Raw genomic sequence first — 11,181 nt, 5'->3', positions numbered from 1 at the left:
GAACACACTAGACACCCATAAAAAGGCGTAGAGGGCTTACCCCTCCTTTAAGATACTAAATACTATTATTAACGCTTATTATATTCTCCCTTAAGGCTAGTCTATAATATTTTAGTATCTTCTTCTAAACATACTATAATAGTAATAAGAGATAGACGGGCTAGATATTTAGAATAACTAGGTGCAACCTAATATAGTAGAAAGGCTAATATAATAGGTCTATAGTTTAATAGAATAATAGGCTTAAGACTCTGCTATAATAGCTATACTACGTTAATAGAATAAGGAAATACGCAATTAGATTCTATCCTAACCCTTCTCTAAGCCCGCCAGGTTTAATAATATACTGCCTCTGCCCTCTCCTACCTTACGTTACAAACCTTTCCTAGTTAGCTTGCTATATAATAGCACTAAGGCAAACTTCTCCTTCTAGCAAATAACTATAGAGTTTAAACTACGTGCAGATAAGGTCTTATAGAAATTTGGATCACTAAGGTTAGGAATAATTTGGGAGATGGATTATTAGATTGTATCTACTACGATCGGACTTATATATATAGAGCTTTAGCTACCCTTACTAGAAGGTAAATAATTAGCAAACCTTCCTTACTAGAGCTCCTGCTTTTTATTAGGCACTTGGTAGTAAGCTGGCAGTTAATTAGATAGTGGGTTATACAGGGGTATTAACTAGGATTAATTAGGATTAATTAGGATTAAGATGCTCTGTGATCTAGTTAATATCCCTCCTGCAACACACCCCCTAGGTATAGGTAGATCTTTTGTTGTTGTGGTTACGCTTATAGTTAGTAGGTAGTGTAGCTAATTAGAGCGTTGTATATCTAAAGGGTTAAATTAGCTTACCCTTTAGATACTAACTAGCGCGCCTTCCTTATTTAGCCTACGCTTACGCGCTTAGATATTATCTAGACTAGGCTCTATAACTTTATCTACCTAACTATAATCTTTACTATAGCTTAAATTATAAGATTATATAACTAAAGATCTAAACTATACTTATATCCCTACTAACCTATATCTTAGTTAAAGTTAAAATCTACTACTTACGCTTGCTCTACCTACACTGCCCTTATCGCCTCCTGCGCTGCTAAAGCTACTATTACTAAAGCTACTACTACTAAAGAAGAGCGTGCTACTACTAAGTGTAAGGCTATTATAGAGTATATAGTAGCTAAGCGCACAGCTACTGCTACTATAGTTAAGATCGCGAAGCTAAGGAAGAGTGCTCCTGCTCTAGCTCCTACTACTCTAGCTCTAACTCTAGCTCCCGCTCCTCCCTAGACCCCTTCCCCTATCCCTGCTCCTACTCCCTCTCTAGCTCCTAAGGAGACCCTAAGATCCTCCTGCTATAGAGAGCCTAGTATTTATTATACTAAAACTTATCTAAATTGTCTACGCTCTACGCTCTTTAATAAGTCTAATAGCAAGTGCTATAACTCTTTTAGTAGGGGGAGTTAGTACTAGTAGTGCTTCTCTAGGCATAGCTGTGTCCTAATATATATAATCTATATAAGAATTTTTCCTTTATAATACTTTTAGTACAATCTTATACTAATAAACTAATAGCCCTAAGCTTGCCTAATATTCTGCGCTGTCCTTCCTAGCAAGGAAGCAGGTAGGTAAGAGCTAAGACCTTCTTAAGGATAAGAAGCAGAGGGTCTTAGTGCTCCTTAAGGAGAGCGAGGCTAAGCAGCAGGAGCTAGTAAAAGCTGCTGCTGCTACTGCTAAGCTTGCGCGCAAGGCTGATAATATAGCTAAGGGCGCCTAGAGCTCCTTATTAGAAGATAAGGACTCTAGCTCCTCTAAGGTTCCCCCTATAGATCCTAGGATAGGGCAACCTAGGTAGCTCCCTATAGACTCTAAGGCACGCTTCGCGCGCGTAATAGAGCTCCTTAGGGAAGCTACCTAGTTAATAATAGAGAGGTAGGCTATAGTTAGTTATTTTTATATTATATATTAATAGATCTTATATACTACCTTACTTTAATTAATATTATATAATATATACTCTACTATTATATAACTTTAGGTGCTCCCTAAACCTTATAAATTATTACGCAGTTAGGTTTTTAGTAAGCCTATTAGCTAGTATATTGCTAGTAGGTAGGTAGGTAATATAGAAAGATCCCTTTATATGCTCTTGCCTAAGCCACATGTTTTAAATATCCACATAGCGCAGCTTAGTAGTAATCCTTTTATTATTGCCTACTACTAACCTAATAGTTTATTAATTATTATAATTAATTGTCTAGGTAGTATCTAAAGTAAGGTGTATTTTAGTTAAAAAGCGTTTTAACGCTATTGCTTCTTTACTTACTTGCTTAAGCGCAAGGAGCTCTGCCTTAGTAGTTAAAGTAGTAACAGTTAATTATTAAGCTGCCTTCTAAATAATAGGTCCTCTAAAGAGCGTGATTAGGTATCCATGTAATGATCGCTAAGTGTTAATATTATTAGCAAATAACGCGTTACTATATATTATAAGCTTATTAGGATCCCTATTCCTATATTAGATTAATTAGTATCAAGTTTGGTATAGATAGACGATTACTTAATTAACCGCATTAAAGTGTTGTTTAGATAGGTTAGTAAGGTATTAGGAGAGCCAGGAGGCTACATAGGCAATATTAGGGCGCACTATAATTAAGGTGTAAAGGATTGATTTAACGCGCTCCTGATAGTCCTTAATCTCCTTTTTAGTGGCTTCTCTAGTGCTCTTTTTAATATCTTTACTTAATAGTAGTGTAGTAGGGAATTTTCCTATCTCTACTAGATTAAATTTCTTTACAATCTTGTTAATGTATTTATTATAAACGAGCGTTATTATCTATCTCTTTCTATCCCTAATTACTCTTACCCCTAGAAACCAGCTTATAGGTCCCTTCTCTTTAATAGTATATCTTTGCTTTAGAGCTTAGATAACCTTGTGAGCTTAGCTTGCGTAGTTTTGGTGATAGAGCGATAGGATATCGTCCACATAGAATATTAACAAGATACTACAATCTCTGTTAAAGAATAGGCATAGCTCCTCTTTAGAAGCAATAAGCTTATTTTCTTAGAGTGTAGTTAAGAGCTCGTTATACTATAATAATAGTAAGTCTTTTAATCTATATAGAGCTTGTTTAAGCTTAACGCACTTCCTAGGTATTTAATATCCTTTAGGTAGCTCGCAGATAACTATAGGGTGTTAATCCCTTAAGGCGTTAAGGAAAGCTCTAACAATGTTATATTAATATATCTTAAGGTTAAACTTAGCTCTAATAGCTATTGCAGTCCTAAAGGTTTAAGCTACTAGGGTAGCTGCGTAGGTTAAATAAATTAAGTTAGTAAGCTATAGATCTCCTCTTACTACTATCCTTACTTTACACTTAATTAGGTAACTATCCTAATTAAGCTTGTATGTAAACACCTATTTAAGTAGGAGTAGACGCTCTCCTATAGTTAGCCTATTAATCTCCTCCTAGGTACTAGCTTTTAGCAGAGTATTAATTTCTTTATATACTACATCTCTAAATTACTGTCCTATTTAGTGGTTATAGAGATCCTTCTATTATCTTAGCTCTTTTTATAGAATGTCCTAGTGCGTATTTCTTTTAGGGTTTTTAGGAGATTTGCTCCCTATTACTGCTGCAATTATAGCATAGATTGTAGCATTTAGTTTAGGATGTACTAAAAGATTATATAAGGGATTTCTAATTAGATCTATATCTAATAGATCTATTACTATGTATATCCCTACACTTATAGAGCCTCCTAGTAGTTTATTAGGGTCCTATCCCTAAGCTTGCTTACTAACTTGCGTTAGTAGTAGTCCTTTAACTCGCGGTTTTCTGCTTCTTCTAGGAGCTCTAGGTGCCGCTTGTAAGGGATCTGCAGGAGATACAGAATCTAGTCCTAAAGCAGGTAGGTAGGAGCTCTACTCACTACCCCTATAAGAGCTAGATAGGGTGCCCTTACCTATCTCCGTGCTCTTATAGAGTAACCTACTAATAGCACTCTCCTCTCTAGGTCTTTCCTAGGAGCTACCTATTGTGGCGTTAAAGTGAGTTAGATTACTACTATCTTAGGTAGTAAGACCCTAATCTATAACCTGCATAGATCCTTTATCTCCTATACTAAAGTTTAGTTCTAGTGTTAGTTTAGGAGTTTAGAGCCCTATTAGCTTAGGGGACTTTATATAGATCCTTTATGCTAAGCTAGCCATACTTAGTACCTACGCTAGAGGTGTCTACTTAGGGGGTTGTGAATTACTAGGCTAGCTAGCCTAATTATCTACCTCCTCTAGCTCTACCCTACCCCCTAGCTCCTACGCTAGGTTTAGTCCTCCTTGCTTACTAGACTCCTTATATTACTCTACTGCAATACAAAGCTAATTAAAGATATTAAGCTCTTTATATGCTTCTCCTGTATTATAGATCTTATCTTTGCTAATAACGTTAACTATCTTTTAAGCTTCTAACTATTAAAGCTACTCTAGATCTTTCTCTTTATAGAAAAGATCCTTATTAAAGGTAACATTCCGCGTTATAATAATCTAATTAAGTAAGGGGATCTATATCCTATATATATTAGATGCTCTATATCCTACTAGATATCTAATATAACCCTAAGGGTTCACCTTAAAAACCCTCTTGTAACGCCTAGCTGCTTAATCTCTGTTAAGGGGGTAAGCTTAACAGCTATAGGCGTATATTCCGCTCTAATTAGGGCGGAGATTAGTAGTTGCCTCCCTTATCTGCTCTAGTTGCCACTACCTAAAGTATCTAGTAAACTAACAATCTAGCACTTTGTTAGGTAATATTATATTATAAGCATAGGACAGGCTTATATTATAGAGCCAAGTCACTACTTTAACAATTTTAGGCTAGAGCTTTGTTAGTAGGTTAGCACTAATCCTTATTTTAATTAATTTTGTTATAATCTCCTGCCCTACTCTTTCTACTCCTCTATTAGGTTTATAGGTATATACAGGTGAGCTCTTAATTTTAATACTATTGTTAGCTACCTAGATCTAAAAGCGAGATTTGCCACGCTAAGGGAGCGTTGCAACGTTGTTATCTTATATAATCTTAACTATGCTAAGCTTATATTAGTTAAGTATTAAGTTCTTAAAATTTTTAAATACCTACATAATCTTATTAAGGTTTTTAGCTTGTAGTAGATAGGTATAAAGCTTTCCTAAGTAGTCGCACTTTAATACTAAGATCTATTGCTTATAAGCTATACCTGTTAGCATGTTAAATAGATCCTATAATACCTAGTAGTATAGATATAGTGATTTTTCCCTTAGTTATCTTAATATAACCTGTTAGGCATGTGTAATAGCGTAGTGCTCGCATTTGCTCCTAGGAGTTCCTTTAATCCTAATGTTTATAGCTAACTTAACTAGAGCTTTAAGCGCCTTAGGTCCTAAATAGCCTAATTATTAGTGCTAAAGCTCCTTACTGTCGTGTCTTGGGTAAGTTATCTAGGATCACTAGGGTTGTTTAGGCACTATGCTTTAGATTATTAGATAAGGAGTAGAGGGCTTATATTCTAGGAAAGTTAAGTTAAAATTGCGCAGTAACTTAGCTAATACAACGCTCTTTTCTAATAATCTAAACTGCAAGGTAGCATCTAGCCTAAGGAACTATACTCCTGCTTTAAGCAATTAAGCTTCTAATATAATATTCACATAAAAACCTTCTACTAACACTATATTAGTAAGCACTAAATCTTCTGTTTTTGGACCTCTTAGTCTATTAAGAGCATTAGGGATCACTCTAGTCCCTCTGCCTAAGATTAGAAAAGCTTAAGTTCCTGCTTTAACTATCTTATATTTAACTAATCTAAACAAGCTTTCTTCTAGGTAGCTTATATTATTAACTAGGTAGACTGCACCCCTGTTGTTAAAGATAGTACTCTTTAATAGAGCGTAAGCTTCAAAGTCTATAGTTAAATAGATCCTGTTTGTTTTCTCCGCTATTAACATAGGGTTAATCAGTGCCGCCTAGATACTGCCTAGATAGGTAATCGTGCTTGCCTTACTACTATAATCTTGATTAATAGGATAGGATTTAATTAGAGCTTTTCTTAACTCTTTGAATTTTTAATTCCTATTAATCTTTTTCTTAATCTCTAATTGTTAAGTAGTAGTAAGCTTGTTACCTGTATTAGTCCAAGCTTTAATAACGTTTCTGTATTTAGGAGGTTTCTATAGGTAGGATCTACCACATAGGCATAAAGACTCCTTCTTAGGTTAATTAGAAGGTAGAGCTCCTATTATTGCAAACACTCTAGGACCCTTAGAGCTTAATCTTATGTTATTCTCTTAGAGTAGTAATAAATAGATCTTAGCAACCTATAGAAGGTTATAGGTTAGCTCTCCTATTACTAACTTTTTAATAATCCTTTAAAACATAGTTTAACCCTAATCTAGTAAGATCCTAGTAGATAGAGCTTTAAGATAATCCTATACTACAAGCTATCCTTTAATATTAGGAATGTTGTATACCTTAGCTTGCGTATACAGGATTGTCTACTCCTTTTGCTAGTAATTAGCGTCTTAACTACTTATCTTTGCTTTAGCAAGATAAGCTTTATACTATAATCTCGCTAGTGTTACAGCGCTTAAATTAGTTAGCGCTAGGTTATTATAGAGCACTTAGATAAGTGCTTAGAGGGTTACTCTTCCTTAATTAACAAGCCATATATAGGCTAGGGTAAGGATCCCTTAATCTACTATATTATTAACCTATGTAAAAAGGTTCTAGATTACTAATAACTTTAATACCTAATCTAATAAGCAGGCTTGGTACTAAGCTATTTAGAGCTTATACTGCTTACTTGTTATGTTAGATAGCGCAATATTTGTTGGCATATTAGGCTTAATAGGTTTATTTTTAAAGTGGTTTTTAGTATCTAGAGCCTTAGGGTCTACCTCTGCCTAGATCCCTTTAGTTAGGGCATAGTATCTAAATTGAATATACTAGGTGGGCCAGTTGGTTAATCTAGTAAGTAGGATATCCCCCTTTAGGATTTAGTCGCTTATGGTAGAAGAGTAATAAGTAAGCTTCTGCTTAAGAAATAGTATAAAGAAAGAGTAAAGCTTGCTAGCTTAGTGTCTAAGTTAAATAATACGCTTAAATAGATAGGACGATCTTTAATAAGGTAAAGCGCAAACTAGGCTTATAACTATAGAAATTTAGATCACTAAGGTTAGGAATGATTTAGGAGATAGATTATTAGATTGTATCTACTACGATCGGACTTATATATATAGAGCTTTAGCTACCCTTACTAGAAGGTGAATAATTAGTAAACCTTCCTTACTAGAGCTCCTGCTTTTTGTTGGGCACTTGGTAGTGAGCTGGCAGTTGATCAGATAGTGGGTCATACAGGGGTATTGACTAGGATTGATTAGGATTGATTGGGATCAAGATGCTCCGTGATCCAGTTGATATCCCTCCTGCAACAGGTCTTTATTAGGGATAAGGAGGCAAGGTTTATATATATTTAGTCCTAGTTATTACCTATAGTCTAGCGCGCTATAGCACTATACTTTAAGGATAGTGCACGCAAGCGTTAGGATATAAGCAGGTTTCTTAACTACCTAGCGTTCTATTATAGCAACTATTATAGGCAGGAGCGCGCCTAAGTTATATTAGAACACTTATATTAGGGCTAAAATTAGCCTTTTATAGAGTTCTTTGTGAATTTTATATAGCTTCTTATATAGTTAGGAGGTTTATACTAGGATAATAAATAGAAGCTTTTATAACTCTAGCAATCTCTTAATAGCTATATACGCTTAGTTTCCCTTAATAGGGGAGTCTTTAGGATAAACTATAATATAGCTATAGAGGAATATAAGATAATTATAGTAGATATTAAAATAGCCTCTCTAGAACTAGGTTTTCTTTAGGCTAGTAAGTCTAAGGAACCCTAGTAGAAGTCTACCTTAGATTAGGACAGCGACACAAATATAGTAGAAGTAGCAGCCTTATTAAGTACACCTACTAAACCACTAATATTATGTCCTAACTAGATCCTACAGGACCTATTTAATACACAGAAACTAGTAAAGGTCTGCACCTAGTATAGATAGGGCGGTTATTTTATACGTGCATGTCCTAATACCCTATTACTGCAATTAGTAGGTGTTAAGATAGTTGCAGCATTAGCAAGCGGCCTTAATTTAGGAAACTAGCTGCCTCTAACCCTAGGCTAAGTTAGGGGTATAAGGAGGACACTGTAACAGAGGAATTATTAATAGTAGAGGCTATTAAGTATCCCCTAGATATTAAGGCGGGGTTAAATAATCCTCCCTTCTTTATTCCCCTCCTCCTAGGTAGAGTAGAGAACGTGCAAGCAATAGTTAATTTAGGGTACTAGTGTTTTAGTGCAGTTAAGGAAAAGTTAGCAAGATAGATTAGTAGGACCTTTATTAACATTCCCCTGCGACCCTTGCAATATACCTAGGGAATTGCTAAGGGTACAAGAATTGCATAATTAGTAGCATTAGACTATAATTTAGATAGTTAGCGGTCTTAGCTTTTAGCTTATATAGTACCTTATCTTTCCTATTAACTAATACTAGGTAGACTATAGCTTTGTAGAGAGGGCGTTGTTATAGATATTCTATAAGGTGAATTAATAATTAGGAAGGTGGGAAATATAGTAGTATAAGAGAGTAGGAGACGCCTGTATCTTACCTATATCTCTATTATCTTAGGTTTAGTTATAGTAGGGTTGCTAAATTAAGAACCCTAATAGGAAGATATATAGGTACAAATTTTTATAACAAATATACTAGATATATTATAAGTAATATATAACTTGCGCCTAATAAAATATCTAGGAAGTGTTAATAAGGGAAGTCCTATTAATATACACACTATCTATATTACTAGTAATATAGTTTCCTATAAACCTAAGTATAAAACTAGAAACACAAAGTTGCTACTAGAACTATAAGAGTTTAAGGACCTATTTAACAAAGAGTTAGCAAGTAGTTTACTACCTTATTAAGGTAGTATAGATTACTATATTTAGTTAATAACTCTCCTACACAGAACCTAGCCTAACCCCCTATAGGGTCCTCTATACCCTATATCGCGTGATTAATTACTAGAACTAAGAATATAACTTACTAGATTAATAGATAAGGGCTAGATCTAAGCAAGCTCTTCTACAGCTAGAGCTCTAGTGTTACTAGTAAAGAAGCTGTTAGGCAGTTAGCGTCTATGTGTAGACTACTAGATACTCAATAGCATAATAACCTTAGACTAATACCTACTACTACTTATTAAGGAAACTTTACGCACACTATCTAGCGTAAATTAGTTTATAAAAGTGGATATTCACGCCGCCTTTTATAAAGTTAGAATAGTAGAAGGTTATAAGTCCTTAACTACTTTCCGCACCTAGTTTAGGTTATATAAATAGTTAGTACATCTATTTAGTCTTAGTAGTGCACTATCTACTTTCTAATAATATATTAATACCACGCTTATAGAGTTACTTAGATTATATATAATAGCCTACCTTAATAATATCCTAATTTATTTAGAAGGAGACTAGTTTAACTATATAGAAAAAGTAAAGTGTGTACTTACGCTATTAAAAGAAGTAGGACTACACCTAGACTTAGAGAAATATGCTTTTAGTATTAAGGAGGTACGCTACCTAGGCTATATTATTAAGGCGGGCAAATTACTTAGACCTAACCCTAAAAAGCTTAGGGCAGTATAGGAATAGGAATCCCCTAGGAATATAAGAGAGGTAAGGAGTTTTCTAGGTTTTACTAACTTTTACCACAATTTTATTGCAAAGTTTTCTAAAGTAGTAGTACCTTTAAACTAATTAACTAGAAAAAATATTCTATTCTAATAGGGAGAGGAAGAATAAAGTGTATTTAATGCGCTAAAAAAGGCATTTATATTAGGACTACTATTAATATAATAGGACCTAGCTAAAGAAATATTATTAGAAGCAGACTATTTAGGATGCGCTCTTAGGGGTTGCTTATTATAAAAAGTTAGGGGCGTCTAGCACCTAGTTGCTTACTACTCTATAGCACTAACGCTAGAGAGACAAAACTACACTATATATAACAAGAAATTACTTGCTATTATTAAGTGTCTTAAAAGTTAGTTAGTAGAGTTATAGAGCGTTTATAAGCTATTCACAATATTTATAGACTATAAAAACTTAGAGTACTTTACTAGCTTTTAAAGCTTAAGCAGGTAATAGTGCTGCTAGGCAGAGGAACTTTTAAAATATTAGTATATCCTATAGTATAGACCTAGCTATCTTACAGGATAACCTAATACCTTAAGTAGATAACCACAAGATTTAAACTCCTCTAAAGCAACACTATAGTTAGTAATGCGCCCTAAATTAATTTAGGTTGCAGTATTAGAAGTAGAGGAGGAGTCTAAGTTACTAAAGGGCGCTAGCCTCTTTGCTAACCTATATATATAGACACTATAGGACAAAGTAGTACTAGAAGATAAGATATACTAAGTACGTCTTAATATAGTTTAGAAAGGCGCTAGGTCTTTCCTAGTTTTAGCTAATACAAAGCAACAGATTAGGGACTGTGCGATTAGCGCATATGGCACTTTACTCTAAAGGGGTATTATTTAGTTACTAATATAGGAACCCCTTATAACTACTATTATATAGTAAGTATATACATTAGGTTTAGTAGGATACCTAGGAAAGAATATAATATTTTAAATACTACGCCGCAACTATTATTAGGATAGAATGTTAGGAGACGTTGCGCAGTATATTTAAAACTACTATTATTATAGTGCTTATATCTCCTAGAAGCGCTAATAGGGTCTATTGTAACCTATACTAGTTATATTATAATACTAGTCCTAAATATCTATAGATTTTATAGTTAACCTACCTACAAAAGATAATAGCAAACCTTAGTTCCTATTAGTTATTACTAACAGATTATCTAAATATGTTTAGCTTAAAGCAATAGTCTCTATAGTAGGTAATTATTATGCAAGGATCTTCTAGGATAACTAGTAGTAGTTCTAGGGCTTCCTATCCTCTATTATTACTAACTAAGGCTTAGACTAGTTAGGATCCTTCTAGATAATATTATACTAGATAATAAAGATAAACTAGTTACTATCTACTATATACTACCCCTAGACAGACAGC

The sequence above is a fragment of the Plenodomus lingam genome (genome assembly GCF_022343315.1).
Source record: "Plenodomus lingam strain CAN1 chromosome Unknown contig_2, whole genome shotgun sequence".
Taxonomy (NCBI): Eukaryota; Fungi; Ascomycota; class Dothideomycetes; order Pleosporales; family Leptosphaeriaceae; genus Plenodomus; species Plenodomus lingam.
Note: the sequence above shows the minus strand (reverse complement) of the source record.